This window comes from Lepidochelys olivacea (genome assembly GCF_965140295.1).
Source record: "Lepidochelys olivacea isolate rLepOli2 genome assembly, chromosome: 19".
Taxonomy (NCBI): Eukaryota; Metazoa; Chordata; order Testudines; family Cheloniidae; genus Lepidochelys; species Lepidochelys olivacea.
The window spans coordinates 2,823,830-2,844,944 of NC_140429.1; the positions used below are offsets into that span (position 1 = coordinate 2,823,830).

Below are 21,115 nucleotides of genomic sequence, written 5' to 3' on the forward strand. Positions count from 1 at the left end.
AACATAAGGCCATACTTACACAATGGGAGATTCTATCCTGGGAAGCAATGACACCGAAAAAGATCTGGGGGTCATGGTGAATAATCTGCTAAACATGAGCTCCCAGTGCGATGCTGTGGCCCAAAGTGCTCATGTGACCCTTGAATGCATAAACAGAGGGCTCTTGAGTAGCAGCAGAGAGGTTATTTTGCCTCTGTATTTGGCACTGGTGTGACTGTTGCTGGAATACTATGCCCAGTTCCAGTATCCACAATTCAAGAATGGGGTTGATAAACTGGAGAGGGTTCAGAGAAGAACCATGAGAATAGATTAAAGGATTAAAAAACATGCCTTATAGTGACAGACTCACAAAGCCCAATCTATTTAGCTTAACAAAGAAGGTTAAGTAGTGACTTGATTCCAGGCTATAAATACCTATGTGAGGAACAAGTATTTGATAATGGGGTCTTCAATCTAGCAGTGAAAGGTAAAACAGAATCCAGAAGTTGAAGCTAGAGAAATTCAGACTGTAAATACAGTGTACATTTTTGAGAGAGGGTAATTACCCATTAGAAAAATTTACCAAGAGTCATGGTGGATTCTCCATCACTGGCAATTTTTAAATCAAGATTGGATACTTTTCTAAAATATCTGCTCAAGGAATTATGTTAGGGAACTTCAATAGCCTGAGTTATACAGGAGCTCAGACTATAGTTACTATGGCCCCTTCTGGCCATCCAGTCTAGAAACTGGGAACTTTTTGCAGTTTTCCCCATCTCTGATAAGAAGGAAAGATTGGCTGTTTGATGCAAGTGTCTCTCCTGAAGCAAAAGGCTTGATTGTACTCCTTGATCCATCTTTCATTTTCTTGGAAAACCTGGTTTCCAGTTGCATTCTGAATTTTAGTCTCCTGGCATGGCTATTCAGCAGTGCAACCATAGAAAAGTAGGGTTTAAGTATAACCTCTCCACAGTATGAAGTGACAATCTGCAAGACATTTTACTTTCTGGAGGGAAAAAAACCCCAAAACACCTTCTTGGGTGATATTTATCTGATGACAGTGTTTGCTTTTCTAGTATTCCCAGATATACTTTTCTATAATCTGGATTGCTGAAATTCTCCAATACTATTGACATAAATCAAGCTATGTATGTGACTGAACCAATGACCAAAGTACTTTATAGCAAGACATTATGGCTCCAGGTCAAAGCACTTTTCCAAACAGAACAAATGAACTAATCAGGAACATTAGATTTCCAAATAATTCCACTAGCTATAAATTAATCAATGCCTCCAACTCCGGTGCTAGTTACTTCACCACTAAACTGAATTTATAAATCACACAGAGTAAGAAGCCTAGACTTTCATTAAAGTCATTAAATAATTTCAGGTTTCAGAGTAACAGCCGTGTTAGTCTGTATTCGCAAAAAGAAAAGGAGTACTTGTGGCACCTTAGAGACTAACCAATTTAACCAAATTAAATAATTTGGATCCCAAACATACCAATACATCCAACAGAAAACCTTGACCGGGCGTCCAGAACTTTTGGATATTTGTAATGGAAAGCTGGAGACCTTGGTTTTCTGTTACAACAGTAAAAATGAACAAAGGAAAAGTTTCCACGATACAGAGAAAAAATGGATTTTGCAGTCATGACTTTTTTTTCCCTCCAAATGCACGCAAAGGAACAGAGGTAAATGAGCAATAAGAACATCCACCAAAATTTCTCACTTCGAAACTAATAATAATTTCCTCATAGTGATGTCCTACTAATACTGAGGGCACGGCTACACTTACAGATGTAGAGCGCTTTGAGTCAAACCAGACTTTGTAAAGCGCAGTAGGGAAAGCGCTACAGTCTGTCCACACTGACAGCTTCAAGCGTGCTGGCATGGCCACATTTGCAGCACCGGCAGTGGCATTGGGCGCAGTGCATTATGGGCAGCGATCCCAGCATGCAAGTGACTGCAACGTGCTTTTCAAATGGCGGGGGGGGGGGGTGTCTGTGACAGGAGTGTGTTGTGTGTATGTGGGGGGGTGGGGTGGAGAGTAGGTTTTGGGGGGGGCTGAGAGCATGTCAGCATGCTGTCTTGTAAGTTAAGACAGCAGCAGACCCCCACCACCACCACACAGCATTCCACACTAATGGTTGCTTTGTCTTGGAGCAGATAAGCATGCCAGCTCTCAGAAACAGAGCTTTCAAAGGGCATATCCCCATTCCTACAGTGATTCAAAAACAATGACAAAAGTGGCCACTTGACTTAAGGGGGTTATGGGACGGTTCCGGAGGCTAATCGGAGCGCAGTAATGCAACACTTTGTCTACACTGGTGCTGCGGTGCTCCAGCGGGGGCATAGCAAATGTTATTCCACTCGCCGAGGCGGAGTACCAGCAGCGCTGTAGCCACAGAGTCAGAGCACTCGACATGCCTTGCCAGGGTGCCTTGGTAGTGAGCTAGTGTGCCCAGGACTCCTTTATTTTGTTGTAACTCGCAAGTGTAGCCAACTCCTGAGTAGCTGGTACAGTGACTTGCGCCCTTGTGGAAGCAGTTGGAGATCCATTACTGTTTAGATTTTCACACCCCACAAGAAGAGCAGGAAATGCTCAAAAAAGATCCCCTTTGTTTTGCATAACAAAACTATTCATCAATCAGTTCATAGAAAGGAAGACTAGACTCATATGCATAATTCAAGTTATTGTGCTACTTTTTATGCAGCCAAAGGAAAATAAATGGCGTGCCTGCCAATGAAGTTCCAACCCCCACAGGTCACTAGTTCCAGTGTAGTCTGGAAACCAGCAGACTCCACATACTACTCTCATTAAAACTGCACAACTTTACATGCAAAACTCTGGAAGTCATGTTTCCAAAGAAATAGTGAGTAATGCTAAAAACAACTGAATCCCAGTCCCTTTGGGGTCTTTTCTGATGCATAACATGAACAATTACAGCCAATATTGAAGAATTAAGATACTTTAGAAATTTAGACTAGACTACTAAAAGATTAACCTGAACAGCTTTTATTTATTTGAGCATAAGCTTTCGTGAGCTACAGCTCACTTCATCGGATACCCATGCATCTGATGAAGTGAGCTGTAGCTCACGAAAGCTTATGCTCAAATAAATTGGTTAGTCTCTAAGGTGCCACAAGTCCTCCTTTTCTTTTTACGGATACAGACTAACACGGCTGCTACTCTGAAACCAGCTTTTATTTACAAGCTGCAAAACCAAATCAGATGTTTATTCCCAAAACAAGTGGTTTGATTGCTTATTTGAACCTTGACTAACTCCCACTCTCCCCAGCAGAAAAAGTGGAAAGACAAAATGGTTTCAGATTGTAATAGATATGGCAATTCCCTGTGATATCCTTGGGAGACCTTACTGAAATAAGTTCATGTATCTTTGGGGTCACTTGTATTAAATGAATGGTTCATTTATTATTGTAGTCTGGGATTGTATAGAACCTCTCAAGATGGGGACATGTGACAGAAGTGAGACCTGGGGGTTCAAAGGAATATATGGAAAATGTACCAAACAAGTTTCAGAGTAGCAGCCGTGTTAGTCTGTATTCGCAAAAAGGAAAGGAGCACTAGTAGCACCTTAGAGACTAACCAATTTATTTGAGCATGAGCTTTTGTGAGCTACAGCATGCGATGAAGTGAGCTGTAGCTCACGAAAGCTTATGCTCAAATAAATTGGTTAGTTTCTAAGGTGCCACTAGTATTCCTTTTCTTTGTACCAAAGAAGGAAAACCTGACTTTTGGGACAATGTGTGAACTGGATTTCCTTGGGAACGCCTGGGGAGAGGTTAATGCAAATTGCCCATCTTCGGTTATGCAAAAAGCAAGCCTTCTGAAGCTATGGCCTGAGGGGTTATTGTTTGCTGATCACCTGAGGCCAAGATCCAAGGCCCAAGATGTATAAAGGAAAGACTGAAGTATTCATAGTTGTTCTGGTTCTGAATCAGACGGTTATGAATTTGTAGCCATGGGGAAAATCCAATTACAGGTTTTGAAGGACTGACACCTACCAGAGCCCAAGGTTGGATCTGGGGGGACCTCTGGTAAGCTTTTTAGCATGTGTGTAGGTTCTTTTATTGGTTTTAATATGTTCTCTCTGAAATGTTCCCACCTTAACAATAAACATGCTTCCTTAAAGGGCTGTGTGGTAACTTGTAACTGCTAGCAATTGTGTTGTTTAGAGCCTTTGGAGAGAAAGCAAAGTATAGAAGTTGGTCAATTTAGGCAGTCTGGCTAAGATGGGGATCTCATAGCATAGGCTGGGAACTGTGCAGCTTGGAAAAACCCTGGTCAGGACAGAGAGTCACGCAGGTCTCCACTCAAAAGAGGTGATGTCTGAGGAGCCCGGAGGGTAGAGTGGGTGCCCTTGATGAACCACAGAGGGAAAAAAACCAGAGGTGCAGTTGCACCGAACTGTGTATTGATTATCTTTTCATGATGTAGTCCTATACTACCCATCGCCACAGAATATACCATACTCATGTTTTGCTAGATTGCAGCAGTGTTGTTCTAGAAGTTATATGTCATTTATCGCATTTTTAAGTACCTCATTTCCCACCCCTCTTAGCTAGAGGAAAACTGACCCCACTCCAGACACTGTCCTGCTGCTATTTTACAGCACTCTTTATAAAACCCACTCTAAGAGAAAAAAGGGACATATTTACTGATAACTTTCTTGCTGCAACTCTTTCGACCCACTGCTTCAATCCATCGAAGTGCTCTTATATTCTCAAAAGTGACTGCCTAAAAATGAGATTGAGTAGTTCCGTGTGCTGTTCCAGGGTTATAGTGTTTCAGAGTCAAGATGAGTTCTTTCTGGCTCACGCACAGACACCAGTGATAAAAATTATCTGCAACTGGAACTTCGTATAATTCAGAGCCACGACAGACTCCAGATCACTCTCCAAAAGGTGTACTAGCTCTGTAAGACTAGCAGGAGGAGGAAAAGAAATCAGATCGGTTTTTTACAAGAAATGTGCACGTATACATATATCACTATCTTTTATTTTAAGATATTTACAGGGCACCTATCACTTTGACTCAGAAAACAACTCTTAATTAAGACGTCAATTTTTGAGAGTTTTGTTTGTTAGTTTGCTTGCTTAATTCAGAATCAATAAGGCAAGAGGGATAACAGGCTCATTGAATGACAATGCAGCAGACCGCCAACAAGCAAGGATGGCATGGTATTTACCAGAAGTGGTTTTTAATCAAGAAAAACATGGTCTCTTCTACCCCAGGAAAATCTAGTTAGCACCAGTTTAAGGCATTTTTTATTTAAAAAACTGTTTCATTACATTACACTACACATCACATTACGCTTAGCTTTAGTTATATATTCAAATTGTGATTAAATAAGGCAGTAGATACACAGATTAATTTAGGGTTGTACAAATAAAAAGTAAAACTGCAGTGGGTGTAACGCTAAATATTATGTAACATATGTAAGTATAATACTGAACATTGGAATGTCTGTATATATTTTGGTTCGGTATTTTCTCAAGGAAATTATATGTTATGATTCATATTTCAGTATTATATAAACAAAAGACAAAAACATTCAATTATATGAAAACAACAACAGTTCAGAGTTGTAGGCTTGAAGCATTAAGCAATCAGAAGCACGCAGAGCTGCAGATACCAGTCCAGATCCATTTGGCCATGCAGCATTCTGTAGCAGAAGACCAACTCTGATGCAGTGGATAGGCCAAGCCTATTCCTCAGTTTTGAATGAATGTAACCATAGTTTGAAAAGATTTGCTGTATGCCTGCTGAACTTGCTGGACACTGACGCAATTATTTTTCCCAGTTTAAAGCAGGTTTAATCTGATATTTACCAGCATCTTGTCCTAAACTAGCTTTTCCTTGGAAATTGCCAACCCAGCTGTCAAGAGAGATTATTTCCTTATCAGTGTGATAGCCTCAATGAGTAGAGAAGATAGGAATAGCATTTGCAGTTAATTTTTATTCCCTCTAACAGAAGAACAATTGTAACTTCCATGTAGTGATGATTTAAAATACCCAAGTTGTCCCACTTCAGGCAGTGAGATACTCACACCATCTAAATTAGCCATTTAGGACTCTCCAAAGTTCTACCTCTTCAAAATGATTACTTACATCAATGGCTTGCTTGGTTTTGCCTTCAGTGAGGTTCTGGTATTAGCTCCACACCCCTTACTCACACCTTTTAAGAGCACATATTCTTTGCAAACAAGTTGCATTTGAAAATTGACCAGACAAGAATGTATTTACATACCTTGTGTAAGTCTCCAATTAACTGTGGTTCTTAGCTCTTAAACACCTGGTCTTTGTCGCAAATGGTTAAACTCTCCCCCAATTTCTAAAGAAAAGAAATCATGTATCAGCACACATGTAGGTTTACTGGGATAAGAAAGGTAGACCACTGAGTTTAGTCATTCTCCCTTGCACTCCTCCCCACAAAGTACCAAAAAGTTTCAAATATTCAATTGTGTCAGCAAAGTAGTTTAGTTATAAAGCCCTAAGTCAGCAAGCGATCACAACTATGACACCATACAAACAATAAATAATAAATTAAGTTAGTTGCTGATTTATTTTATATTTGTTGCCCACACATCGAAACTGGTCCTCTTAACAGATCTAGCGCTCCTGGGGACAGAATTTAAACATCAGAAGCAAGGAGCAAAAAAGCAATGCTTCCATGTTTACAGTATGAAACCCAGGGGCCTATTCACTAAGCTTAGTAGTTTAGTTTCTGCTGTGAGAAGTGAAATACAAATGAGAACAAGTTTGACACACACACTCTGGCTGTCTCTGGAAACTACAGCTCCCCTCTCCTTATCGCTAGTATCTTCTTACAGCCACATTACCATCATAAATCACAAACAAATGATCAGCGTGGGTGGGAGCCAGAGCTGTCAGTTTACATGTGGGGGCAGGGAGAGAACAGGTGGGTCCCCTGTACATCCCCCCTCCCCAGAAGTAATGAGGCTCCTTTGAAATGGCCAGGAGAAATTTTTGCTTTTTTTAATTTTATTTTATTAGTTACAACCAGAGAAAGGCTAAGTGTCATACATGGAGTGGGCAGGGATGAAGGAGGTTGAATAAGGGCTGAGAAAGAGATTGATTAGTAGCTGAATTGAGGGAGGATGGGTGAAAAAGGCTTTTATGGAGTGACAAGTAGAGAGAAACTGCACTGTAACTCCTGACAAGTTGTTTGTTGTCTGTTTCTGTTTGTTTGTCTTATCGGTTAGGCCTTATCTTCATAGCTCTGTTTTCTCTGTTTGTACAGCCTTGCACAGGGGGTACCCCCAACCTCGCTCAGGGCCTACAGAGACTGCCAGAACACAAATATTTCCCTCTTCCTTGTTCAGAAATACTGCACTGCGTATGGAGGGATGTGGTGTGAGGGTACATTAGGGCTGTTGTAATGAAAACTGCAGGGTGATCATTATTATAGTGAAAATAATCTACAAATTTCCTACAGACCAGGTACCAGTTAATATCTCTTTATACTGCCCTGAGACTATACAACATTGAAACTTTATAATGGAATATGCAAATTATCCACAGTGGATAATTGAAAATAAGAGCCCAGCATACATGCAGAGAGCTATAAAAGAGCTGAAATCAAAATGTATGCTACTAGCTGACACACAAGACTAAGGGGAAAAACCACACACACACTTGACTCATTACATTGGGAAGAAGCCAGAAGGGAACTTCGTTCTCAGAGGAAGGTATTCCTGAGAACAATCCCAGCAACTGCCAGTCATCCCTTCACAATGCTGCATCATTCTAGAATAAAGCTACATGGCTCTACTGACACTGCCCAGAACGGTCAGTGCACCATAAATTATTTGCTAGGCAGCCTGCATATTCTCCTATTTGAAGAAGCTTGAATTTTTCTGACACTGCGCATCTTTACAGAAAAGAAAAGGTCAGTGAAAGACTACTGAATAAAAATCCAATGCTGCCTCACTGAGATTAAAATACTCTGCCCATCACTACCCAGTACTTTAGTGTTCTCTGAATTGCCACTGTGTTCTATAAAACAGCAGCTTCCGGTTATCATGGAGTGAAACGATGCAAACATGCGTCTCATGCCAGTGAAAAAGTAATGCCATGTTGTTATCACTGTTCACAGCTCCAATATTACAAAGTAGAGAAGCAGAAATTCAAAGCTTTCTCCCGGCTAGTAGCAGTGATCACTTTCATTACCCAGCCCCTCTTTTTCAGATGCAATAATGCTCTTCACCAAGAGACAGAATGCAGAAAGATGTTTCCCAGCATAAGAGACCCAGGGAGTTAGACTTAAGTAGTCACCCAGAGAACCTTCAAAATGGCAGATATTTCTCTCCAGACACCACTTCAGGGCACTAAGAGAACAGAGTAGGCCAAGATGAGCTCCTGTAGGCACTTAAATGTGCTTTCATCCTCATTCAGGGATCTGCCATCAAAAAGTACAGGCCAGCTTGTCAATCACCCAACACATGGCTGCTGAGTGGTGAAACCAGTCAGTCTATCTTTGCTGAAGGAAGGACTCTAGCAATATATGTCTGTAAGCATGCAGTATGTTCGAAGGACACACACATACTGACTGCAAGGAGAGCCACCATGGCTGTAATCGCTACAATTAACTCATGAGACACTGTAAACAGTTATCTTCCAAATATTTTCCAGAGTCACAGTACCTTTTGAAACCTAATGCTATTAAATCTATCTCAGACACACTTGTCAATGCCAGCAGACCTACACTAGTCTATATAAATGAAAAGCAAAAATATTCTCTCGCACACAAACAACCACCCTCCCTGTCACCATCATAAGTAATGTTAAAACAAAAGAGTCAGATGACCTCAAACATTCTCTGTGCCAGGCAACTACTACCTGAACACACCCAGGTATTAAATACAGCTCAAAGTAACCTAGCTTTTCCAGCTACGGAAAAGCATTAAGGATATGCGGCTGCTTAAATAATTATCCAGTTCTGACAAGCCAAACCGTCATTCTCCAAAGACAAAACCAAAGAGCTGAAAATAGAGCAACTGGCCACTATTATTTTACACAGCTGGTGGACTGAGCGGACAAGGAATGCCCACACGGCCAAAAACACCCTCAGTCTTCATCTGTCCACCTAGATGCTTACATGGCCTCCAACAGCATACTTTTTTTTTTACGCTACATAAAATGAAATCTCTTGATGCATCTCCATTGACTTTAGCGGAGCTGCACCTGCTTTATGACAGTGGCAAATTTCACTCAGTACATTTTGTTTTCGACTAACACCCTTGATAGTCTGACCACATTAAAGGACACCCACTTCTTTATCTGGCTACCAAATTTCAAAATGCCTAACTGGTAATAAACATTCGGAACACAGTTCTAATTTAACCTGAAAGGCTGACTGCTTGATTTGAAAATGGAATTTGCAAAACTATTTGAATTAACCAAGCTGGATTATGCCGATAACCATCAATGGCCTTGGCGCCAAGCACTATAATACAGGCTATGCATATTTCATTTAGAAACACCCATACCACAGAACAGCTCCACTAAAGCAATTCAAATTAAAAAAATTAGCAAGGGGCCTGCTTCACCATATAGGCAAGGCTGCCATCTGGCATGTTTAAATTTGAGTCTTAAGCTCCCAAAACTGACAGTGCATACAGCTCAAGGACGACAGAGCCTCACACACTACTCAAGCAATCCTCCTTCTATATAGTGCTTGTTATCCAAGAAAGGGTTGCCGCAATGTGACGCTAGTCAAGGACAGGGCAGAGATGCAGGGCAGGTAAAGTAATTTAGAGATATGGGTGATTTCAAAAGGTAAAATGAGCAGAAATTGCAAAGCATATCTCAGCATGATCACAGACAGGACTTCTACAAGCAGATAACCACTTGAGTAAAGTACAGAGCACCATGTTTGGCCACATGTAAGCAGGGTGGATTTGATTTAAATCACTAGACAGGAAGACTCGATTTAATCATGTATTTCTACATAAAAGTGCTTTCTTGTTGGCTGTTATAACGTTAATACATATTCTTCACAATTCAGAGATAGATGAAGGTTTCATTTTTAGAAGGTACACAATATATACATTTTTAAAGTGATTTATTTTGAAAACTTTTCTGATTAGTTTTACAGCTATATCAGAAAATGAATGATTGTTTGGTTATTTCATTTACCAAAGGAAATTGAAGCAGATATTTATGAATATCATGGGAGGTGAACTATCTCCAATTCAACAGGTTAATCATTAATATTTGTAGGATTTTCTTGCCATACTGTATTAGGAGAAGAACATCACCACACAGACATTTAAATGGTTTTATTTAACTAAAACAACGTTATGTATTCTGGATTTTTTCTTCAACAACACACACATAATATTTTAACAAAACAAGAATATGAATTTTTGAATTTAGTTAAACATTCAAGTTTTTTTAAAATCAGGTTTGTTTTTGTTAAAATTGTTGTTAACTAAAATAGTTAAATGAAATATTTAAAAAACCACAAAAATTAAATCGATTGTGTCAGCCAGGTCAAAGTGAGAAACTTAAATATTGGCTTCTGCAGCTAACTCAGTCGTCTTCACCTTCATTTTTCCGTTTGTCCATAATCTGGAAAAGAAAAATAAGCTTTCCTGCTTTGCCAGGTCCCAAACGATTTCTCGATTTGGAATGAATTAGTCCAAAGGAAGAAAATAGTCTTTCTACACCAGCAGAAGAACCTACTGCTGTGAAAAGTGAGATCATCACTTCAACAATCTCTGAATCCAAGTGCTTAAGTGACTTCCACCAGTTCACTGGTGTGACTTTAAAAGATCATCAGCAAACATGTATTTCTTGAATGGCTCTTATTCCCTAACTTGGTCTCCTTTATGGCCTGCTGCCATTATAGGTTTTCCCTTCTAGTGAGAGAATGGTATGGTAGATCTCAAATCAATGAAGATTACACTCAGAAAGACCTCAAGACTTCTGGAATATGCTGCTCAAACTGTTTCACTTTTGCTTCTACTGCTTGTCCCTCCCTTCTCACATTTATCTCCAGACTTCTTCTCCTTGCCCAGACCTATTCCGCGCCCAACGATCTTCTCTTCATTGAACTTTCTGAAACTTTGCACTTTTAAAGAGAGATAAGGGATTGACTCTGTGTACACAAATTTGCAGAGGGACAATAGGGTTGAGGTCTGTTATTTCTCACCTCTATATTTTATTTATTTACTTAAAAGCATTTTTGCTGTTATCAAGCATGTTATCTCCAGAGACACAAATCCACAGTTTGAGAACTTCAAAACTAAGCCCCTCTGATGGCATCTTCTAGACTGAGAACTGAGTCCCATTGGGTAGATAGAAAGATTAACCTAAATAATCTATACAGAAGCCCCTGGAATCCCATAAGATTAGGTCCCTAATCCATGAACTATTGGAATTCATTTACAAACCTTTTCTTAATCATTACATGAATATATTGTCTCATTCTATAGAATTACAATTTATAATCCCTATTCCATGATGAGATATTTTTGAGCTATAATGTATCTTAATTAAAACCATCTTTAGATAGGGATTTTTCCCCTCAAAAAGCATTTTATCAAAAAAACCCAATTTAAATAAAAAATCCAATTTAAAAAAAAAATCATTGATTTTTATCCACCCCACACATAAATTAGAACTTGTAACTGATGATTGCCAATGCACAGCCAGCCACTGATTACCAGATAGCTCAGGAGCACATTAGGCATCAAATATTTTAAAAAGGCACTAGATTGGGAGTTATATGGGCCCATATTTACAAGATCAGATTTGGTCTCCTTACAGAGAGTTGGACGGTGAATAAGAACACAGGGCTATGAACAGGAGGAGAGAGAGGTTGGCAAAATGTTTCTGTGCTGTCATTCTGCCTTCAGAACAGCAATTACCCATTCTTCAAACCTACTATTCCTTCCCAGAAGGAAGGTGCACACCCAAGGCTACCGGGAGATCACTTTGGCTGCCCAGGCACATCAGTTTGGGTTTTCCCATTAGCATGTGATAAGACCTTCTGCATCTTCACTGTTTATTACATGCTGTTCAGCACTGCAGTGGAACAATCACTTTGCCTCCTCCTGCAGAGAGAAGCCCAGGATGAAGACAGAGCTGTATAACACCACAACTATTAGTCCAGAGCTGTCGAACATTCTCCCTTCGGTGCAGGAAGAATTACTCCTCATAAGTTAATGACGCATTCTTAATCTTAAAGGATCGGAAAAGATTTGTTCAGGGATAACTAAATACAGTGACTCAAGATGTTAAAACTATCAATATATTTCAAAAACTGATCAAGGTCACTGGTCCCTCTGCTTTGAGATAAGTCTCATAACCAGCAGTGTCTATAATCGCACTCTCCAAAACTTTTTGAGACAGCTCTTTTCCCTTGGCTCTCAGCACAGTGTCTTCTGTAGTTGGCAAGAGAGAGACCAGCACTACTTTTTGTACTACTGTAGATATGCTGCCGGAACAGGAGGAAAAACAGATTCCAAGAAAAGCTGAACTATGGCAAGGCATCAGAACTCCTTGAAGTATTCTGTGCTTCAAGAACATACATTTTGCATGACTCTCCAGAATAACTACCTTGCTTCACATGCCTTTCCAACTGACCTTATATCAGAGCAGGTGACAATGCCACTCATTACTCAGCCCTTTCCTCACACTGCTTTGCTTTCTCCCAGTAGATTAGTTCTTGCCTGTTCTATCTCAGGTATCGCTAAGGTGCCTTTCATTGTAGATATCTAAGCACTTAAATAATCACAAAAAGGAGGAATCAGATTTCTTCAGCAAATTCTGAAGGCCTAAGGTTTACAAGCCGACTGTTGAGAAATACTGTACATCCTTTTCCTGGACTGCAAAGAGGGTCAGAATTCATAGCAAGACAGGACAAACAGAAGCAGCTCTCCTGATACCAGCATCTGACTGACAAGATGGCTATACACATACACAGCATGCCTTAATCCTATATTGTAGCTACTATCTTACTAGATACATACATTATGCTCATCACCATAAGGATGCACACTAGCTCCCTGATTTCAGTGCCAGAGGGAAGAGGGAAAAAAAGTAACTGCCTTTGCCAAACAATAATGTGAGGAAAAGCACACAAGAAGAACATAGGCATTGCATCTGCTGTTGTGACTCAATATTCACACCAACAAGCACTCTGTTTTGGCACTTCCACAAAGACTGAAGCAGCTGCAAAGCCAGGCAGAGGACTCGCTCCCTGCATTTAATTATCTAAGTTAGCATACAGCACCCATCACTGTCATGTCTTAGCACTGGCACAAGTTGGTCAGTTTTATGAAGCGGGCAAGTGGTTGTAGTCTCATAATCTATTATGTCACAAAGTACTTTGCTCCTTGTTCTATTCAGTGAGTTTGCCCATAATGTTTCTCTCTGAGTAGAAACACAGTTTTCCTGGGGGTTATCAGAAGATTCATGTTGGAATATCTGTCTCCTATCCCAGCAGAAGTCTAGTGAGAAATGATGCTATACAAACCAGTTGCAAACCTCATTCTCCTGAGCTTATAAACAGTTATCTGGGTCCAGGTTTACAAGTCTAAAGCAAACAGATACCCCATAAGAAAGATGTATTGAGGTGGCATGAATCTTCAGTACCTGCCATATTCAGAGCAGCGTTCCTTCTGAGCTTGCCTCACAGAGTGGTTGTCACATCACCTTCAACTTCAGGGAACACTAAGAGGCTTGGCAGAAGGCAAGAGTGATGACAAAGCCCATATTAGGCACTTGTCAGTTAGGAATGGGTTTAAATATAAATTTATTATATTTAGATAAAGGGTGAAGGTACTGGCCTCAGCTTTGGGGAGCATCAAGTTCCAGGTCTAAATTACATGAGTGAGCCCAGTTAAGCTGGAGTCCAGCTTGTCTTATATTTTTACAGGTTACATTAAATACGTCTGCCAAAATAATCCTTATAGTCATTACAAAGTAAAACTTTGCCATTTCTAAAAGCAGAAACAAATGATTTAGAAGCTGGATAGCCAGACAGCCTGGTGACAACATACTGCACTGCTGGAAACTCCAGCTTAGCGTTCTAGACATTGTTATTCAAGGTATGAAATGAGCTAGAAGGGGAGCAGATCTAGTCTTTGGGCAAAGCAAGCAACGTATCACTGTGATGTCCCTTCCAGTTTATCAAAAAGTGACCTGGATAGTCTTAGACAAAAGCCTTGTCCATTTTAGTCCTCCTATACAGAAGGTACGAGTATGATTATGAGACTTACAACAAAATAGAATCATTAGAGTAAAATTCCACTACAACCACCACATTCTCTGCAGTTTTATAGATCCTTAACTTCTAAACATGGCAGGGAAAAGTCAAAGGATAAATACTTGGCATAATTACATTCTGCTTCAGCAACTAAATTTAGTATTTATTATTAAATATCAGATCAGGAAACAGCGTATGTGCATTGTTGTTGTTATAGCTGTGTCAGTCCCAGGATATTAGAGACACAAAGTGGGTGAAGTATTATCTTTTATTGGACCAACTGCTGTTGGTGAGAAAAAGCTCCCAAGCTACACAGAAGACCACAGCAAGAGCTCTGTGTAGCCTGAGTTTGTCTCTCTCACCAACAGCAGTTGGTCCAATAAAAGATATTACCTCGCACACCTTGTCTCTCTAAACAATAGGTTACTAAATTATTCTGAGGAATCCCATTTTCCCAAGGGACTGGAAGTGGAATACACAGCATTTCACATCCATGTCACCAGGAGTCCTTTATCAGATGTTCATACAGTGACTAGCACAAGGGGGCCCAACCTGGTTGTGGCCTTCAGACTATACTGCAGTATACATGTTAAATAATTTAACATTTTAATAACATTACATTGGCACTGACTAAATATTATCTTCAGTGATTTTGCCTATATCCCTCCAAGGGAGGCAGATCTTCTAGAAAAGTGGTTTCTTGACCCTTTTTGGCTCAGGACCAATTTATAAATGTTGATAGCCTCTGGCAAGCCAGTAAACAGGCTGGGGGAGAGGAGGGGGAGAAATGAGAGGTGTCAGGTTGCAGATCCCATCCCACCCCACCCCTGGAGTGGCAGTTCTGGTTCTGAAGGGCTGACTGGACTTGGCTCGCAACTCCAGGCACTGCAACATCTGGGGTTGCAGCACCCCTCAAACTGGGCTCATGGTCACGATGGCAGCCCACTCCAGGCAGCCCCGTGGCACCAGAGACACAGCAGCCACCACGGGACACCACGAAAGATTCTGGCGACCCAATTTCAGGTCACAACCCGGTGGGGCTGAGAAACCCGGTTCTAGAACAGCTCCTGCCCCATCACCGCTGGCCGGGCAAAGCCTGTTATAACACACGACCCACGTTGCAGCCCAGTTACAAACACGGAGCCGGTCACGGGGCTTGCCCAATTTTTCAACAACGGGGGGGGGGGGGGGCTCAGACTTTGTTCCTCCCCTGCCCCTCGTGCTCTAGGCTCCCCTTCCACGGCCTGTTTCCGACCAGGCAGCTGCATCTCCGTGGGTCACGGCTGTGAACCAGTCCCACCGGGGACACTGCCGAAGCGAGAGGTTTTCTTACGCCCGACGCCAGGCTCCAAGCCGGCCGACTCACGCCCCAGCGCCGAGGCAGCTGCCCCAACAGCAAAGGGGCTTCGGGGCCGCTATAAACCGCAGGGCCACGGGGTGAGCCGGGGGGGGGGCGGGCGCTGCACGGCGGGCGCGGGGAGGAGACCGGGAAAGCAGCCGGCGCCTCTGCGCCATAACCCGGGGCCGGCTGCGGCCCGCCCCCCTCGCGCAGGGCCCGCGGGCGGAGGCCGCAGCCGGGGCCGGCGGGGCCTTACTCGCGCTCCCCCCCCCCCCCGCGGCCGCGTGCGAAGCGCGTTATCCCCCCCCCGGGGAGGAGGGGGGGGGCGGAGGCCGCCCGCGGTGACTCAGGGAGCCCGCCCCCAGCGCGAGCTCCAGCCTGGGGCCCAGCGCAGCGGCCCGTAGCGCAGGCCCGGGCCCAGCACCGAGCCGCCACGCGGCGCCGCCCGGGGCGGGGGCTGGTTTCGGGGCGGGGGGGGGAGCCCCGCGGGGGGGGGGCCCGGCCGGGCCCGGCGGGGCGCTCCCCTCAGGGCCGGGCCCGCGCGGCCTTGACCCCGCGGGGCGGGGGCGGCGATCGGCCCGTTCACTCACCGGCTCCGGCTGAACCCGCGGCCTCCACCGCTGCTGCGACCGCGCCGCCTCGCCTCCTACGACACCGCCCCACAGGCCGCCGGCTCCCGCCTGCCGCGCGGGCTGCTGGGAGACGCAGTCCCCCGCGCGGCCTCCGCCCATTGGCCGCCGCGGGGGAGGGGACTACAACTCCCGGCAGGCCCCGCGCGGGAGCCGGCCTCCTGCGCACCACGCGCTGCACGCAAGGACGGGGGGGGGGGCGTGCGACGGACGGGGTCAAAGGTCTCCTCACTGGGAATGGGGCCTTATGGGGTAGACTCTCCAAGGGGGGAGGGCCCAGAATGGGGGGGGGTTAAACCTCCTCACTGGGGTCGGGGGCAGGGAACAGGGTGAGGGTGGCTAAGCCCTGTGACTAACCTGGGTCCTGAATTGGGCCGCAAGGAAGATTTTAAACAGAACTGGTGGGTGCTGGCTGGAACGGGGGCCGCTCAAATCCTGTCCGCGAGGAGAGCCCCTCTTTGCCTCGCGACCAGGACTGTCCCGTCTCCACCTCCCACAAAGCCTCGAGCCCCCTGTGACGGGTTGGGTCACAGAAACCCCCTGGGAGCCGCCCCCTGACGTGCCAAGGCTACTTCTGCCCCTGCTTTCCGGCCCTGCCGGCTGAGGACTCCAGCGCCCTGCCTGCTTTGAGCCAGAGCCGCTAGCCTGCTGCAAACCCAGACCCAGGTCTGAACCACGTCCCCGAACAGCTGCAGGCTTAACTGAAAGCAGCTTACAGAAGCGTGCCTGTCCTTGACACTCAGATGCCCAACTCCCCATGGGGCCCAAACCCTGAATAAATCCATTTTACATAAGCTTTATACAGGGTAAACTCATAAATTGTTCGCCCTCTGTAACACTGATAGAGAGAGGTACACAGCTGTTTGCCCCCCCCCCCCAGTACGAATACATACTCTGGGTTAATTAATAAGTAAAGTGATTTTATTAAATACAGAAAGTAGGATTTAAGTGTTCCCAAGTAGTAACAGACAGAACAAAGTGAATTACCAAGCAAAATAAAATAAAACCCGCAAGTCTATGTCTAATAAAACTGAATACAGACAAAACCTCACCAGTTCCAGTAAGCTTCCCTTTGCAGACTAATCTCCTTCTAGTCCCGGTCCAGCAATCACTCACACCCCCTGTGGTTATTTTCCTTTGTTCCAGTTTCTTTCTTGGGGGTGGAAAGGCTCTCTCTCTAGCCATCTGAAGACAAAATGGAGGAGTCTTAAATAGACTCTCTCTTGTGAGCGGAGACCCCCTCCTCTCTCCTATGCAAAGTCCAGCTCCAAGGTGGAGTTCTGGAGTCTCCTGGGCAAGTCACAGGTCCATGCAAGACTCACAGTTTTTACAGGCAGAAGCCATTGCCCACCTGGCATCTTGAACGTCTCCAGGAAGACTTCTTATATGGACTGGAGCCTTCCAAGATGCACTGTTCCTTAAGTGCTTCTTGATTGGGCACTTAACTTGGTGAAGTCCTTTCTCCAGGAACTGACCAAATGCTCTACTAAGGTTATTTAGAAATCAAGCCAGTACACGGCCAATATTCATAACTTCGAATACAAAAATGATACATGCAAACAAATAGGATTGATAGATTCAGTAGATCATAACCTTTACAGAGATATGTTACATGGTATATGTAGCATAGAACATATTCCAGTTATGTCATATATATTCATAAGCATATTTCCATAAAGCCTTATGGGGGGCACCGTCACACCCGTTCTATGTCAGGGTTTCTGAAACCTCTACATGTGACTGGGAGAGGCCGACCCCCAGGACTTGAGAAGATTCATTACTGGAGAATAGGTCATCCACCTACTATGAATGGATCTGGAAGCTCAGCGAGAGGCGTAGACCCTTCTGCAGGGCATGGGGAGCTATGGAATCATGGACGTTAGAGAGAAATCACAAAGTTCGTATTCTGCTTCTGACCAGTACTGGGTTAAATTCATTCTCCATGTGATAGGAAAGGTCAGGACATGAGACACAATCTGGCCTCTCCAGCAGGCACCCTCCCTGAAGCTGGCAGGAAGCTGTGCCAATCTGGAAAGGATGCCACAGAGGAGGTTAAAAGGGAAACAGCTAGTTCACATGAAATCAGCTGCAGAAAACACAGGCAGCCTTTTGCCAAAGCCTGATGAGCTGGCAGTTTCAGAACAGGCCTACACGGAGCTGCTGCGGCTGCCTTTGCCCAGATGCTGCTTCCTTGTTTAGAGTTCTCCTCCCCACTTTCTGCAGCCATCGCTGCACTAGAATAGGACAGAACAAGAAATCCACGAGTTATGACCTAAAAATTCATGTGTTGAGGCCGGCACATGCAGTGCAGCTTTCCCAGCAGGCACTGGGGATGTGCAAACTGGCCTAGTGAGTGGCAAATTCAAGGGATTGGAATCTGGCTAGGAACCAAGAGGTTTAGAGGCTGGGTTAGAGCAGAAGATCCAGAGTGTGGATTCTCAAGTTCTGTTCCTGGTTCCTCACTGCTTGAGTCTGGGCAGGTCACTTCACTTCTTTGCCTCAGTTTCCTCACCAGAGAGAGCGAGAGAGCAGAATGGAGCTCGTCTCCTTAGCAGAGCTGCAAGGGTGAGTTTGTAAAGTGCTGCCCAGGCTTCTTAAGTCTAGCTCTGCAAAGTCAGGCGGGGAATCTCCTGAGAACTGACTCGTGGTTTTGAAGCATCCGGGTTCCTGCCTCTGCCTGAAACTGGAAATGAGGCCATTTCTCCTGACCTTTTGGAAACTGAACAAGTATGTATTTACAGTTCGCTTTTAGCCTTGGACAGCGACTGGAGGGTCTGGGCTTGTTCCAAGCCACCTCTGTCCACCCAAAGCTGGGAAGGTCCCCATGCGGGTGCCCACTCCTAGTGATTCCTTTGTTGCACGCTGCAGTTTTAAGAATCATCCCGATGGCTTTCAGGAAGTCTGGCTCTGGGGGCAGCAAGGCAGGGGCGGGAAAGTGGTGGAGCAGCACAACGGGTGTAGAAGCCCTGCCTTCCCTTCAGAAAAGCGCCTGGTTTCGGAAGCAGTGAAGGAAACAGCTATCGTTGCTTATAGGCCCCAAGCCAGAGGAGTCTAGAATGTTTTTCATGGACCTTTGAAATTACCCACAGCTGCTCTTATGATTTGCAGGACCCCAAAATATCAGCCAGGGAAAAACAGCAGGGAGTTGCCTCCTCGCCTATGCCTGCTGCTAATGAGAAATGGTCTGTGTCAGAAAGCTGCCCTGGGATGAGGGCTCTATGGCAACAGAAGCCCAAGTGATTGTTTCTCTCTCTAGAAGCCTTGTAGCTGGAAAGATTTGTGTGTTCACAGCAAGGCCCCGCTGCTGTCGCTACCGAGCCACTCCTAGCCCACACCTGATTCACAATGACTCTTTCCTTGTTGGCCTGCGCAGAGTCTTTATGGGCTAGAGATCAGAGCATAGGGCTCAGTTTGAGATTCTGCCATTAACTCACCATCTGGGCCTGGGCAAGACTCTTAATCTCTTTGTGCCTCAGGTTTCTTACCTGTCCAATGGGGCTAAGAATAACTTGCCTTCTTCAAGAGGGAAGGGCATGAGGCCGGATTCCTCTATGTGTGTACTGGGCTTCCAGCAGGGAAGGAGCTGAATGTTATTTCCTTTATTTGTGGTGAAGGGCAGCTGTGATGGTCCCATGGCAAATAACAAAACAAACAAAGGCCCAGCTCAGCTGATGCTGATTTCCAGCTGGAATCCAGTTGGTGCCTGCAATCTTTGAGGACCACAGAGCCTGCTCAGCTGCCCCAGCGCTCTCTTTACAGACAGGCTCTTGTTCTCAGTGGAGTTTTACTGGGAGCTGACACCTGTTTCATTTATTTGCCCAGTTGAGTCTCAGGCCTTAGAATTCAGCCAATAAAAACCCAGCTATGTACACTTAGGACTCAGTCCTCAGCCAATGGAAAGTCTGGCACTGGCTGCAGTGGATTTGGGTTAGGCCCACTGGCACTATGCTGCCCAGCCTGCTTTGGAAAGATATTGCAGTACCCAGATAACTGCATCGCAGCCAGCTAACCAAGCACCACCTGTCCCCTTCCCTGGGTGGCTAGGGCAGCTGGGCCCTTCCTAGTGACAAGTGAACATGCAGGGGACTTGCAGGCAGAAGTAGAGGACAAGTTGTGGGAGAAGAGGGAAGATCCCTGGTTTGACTGTGAACCCTGCACTGCATCAGGTGCTGCTCCGCCCCCTGAAGCCAATGCATGGGCTGTTCCCCTCCCATCAGTCCGCAGGGTCCCTCTGGGACTGGCACACGGACTGAGCCCTGCTATATACAAGTGGAAGGAAAATCTGGGGCTTTCCGCACTCACAGGCTTCTTGGAGCATTGCAGGGCTTGCCAGCATGGCCTGTGGGTTTTTCCACCTGCAGATGGTATCGTTTTAATTCCTCCTGCTGGAGGCCCATGATCCATCAACCTCAGGGCTGGATTGGTGACATGGTGCTAACTTAAGGCCTCTGATGTCTTTATGTGTGAATTTGTGATGGCAAGAACTCACCTCCCAGCCTCGACCCCAAGAGCCAACCTAACACCTGATGTGTCCTCTGTTGGAACAGATCTAACAGGACGTCTCAGGGGCATGACGGAGGGTTCTGAGGTACACACCATGGTTCAATTCCCTACTCTGCCACTGACTCCCTGTGTGACCCAGGGCAAGTCACCAGCCTCTCTGTGCCTCACTTCCCCAGCTATCTCCCAGCCCTTGTGTGTTGTTGATTTAAATTCTAAGCCCTTGGAGGCAGGGACTGCCTCTGTGTCTGTGCAGCTCCTGGCACAATGGAGCCTTGAACGCAGTTCGGCCTCTAAGTGCTACTGAAATACAATTAATAGTGAGTCATTTTTAGTTCCATTAAAAAGCATCACTCCTGGGTGTAAGGCAACCTGTGTGGCTGTGCTGGATGCAGCGCAAAGGTC

General features: G+C 44.7%; 1 protein-coding gene across 4 annotated transcripts in view; it reads right to left on the bottom strand.

Moving 5' to 3' along the window:
- THRAP3 (thyroid hormone receptor associated protein 3) overlaps positions 1 to 16,292 on the bottom strand; it is a 69,855-nt gene extending 53,563 nt beyond the window's left edge. For 2 of the 4 annotated variants that reach the window (XM_084652460.1, XM_084652462.1), the window contains exons 1-2: positions 16,172 to 16,292; positions 6,254 to 6,337 (exon numbers count right to left, since the gene is read on the bottom strand). The gene's annotated coding sequence lies outside the window, so the exon portion shown is untranslated. Of the gene's footprint in view, positions 1 to 4,661; positions 4,927 to 6,253; positions 6,338 to 16,171 lie in introns of all 4 variants that reach the window. The other 2 variants (XM_084652463.1, XM_084652464.1) reach the window with 2 other exon arrangements.
- Positions 16,293 to 21,115: the final 4,823 nt, after the last annotated feature.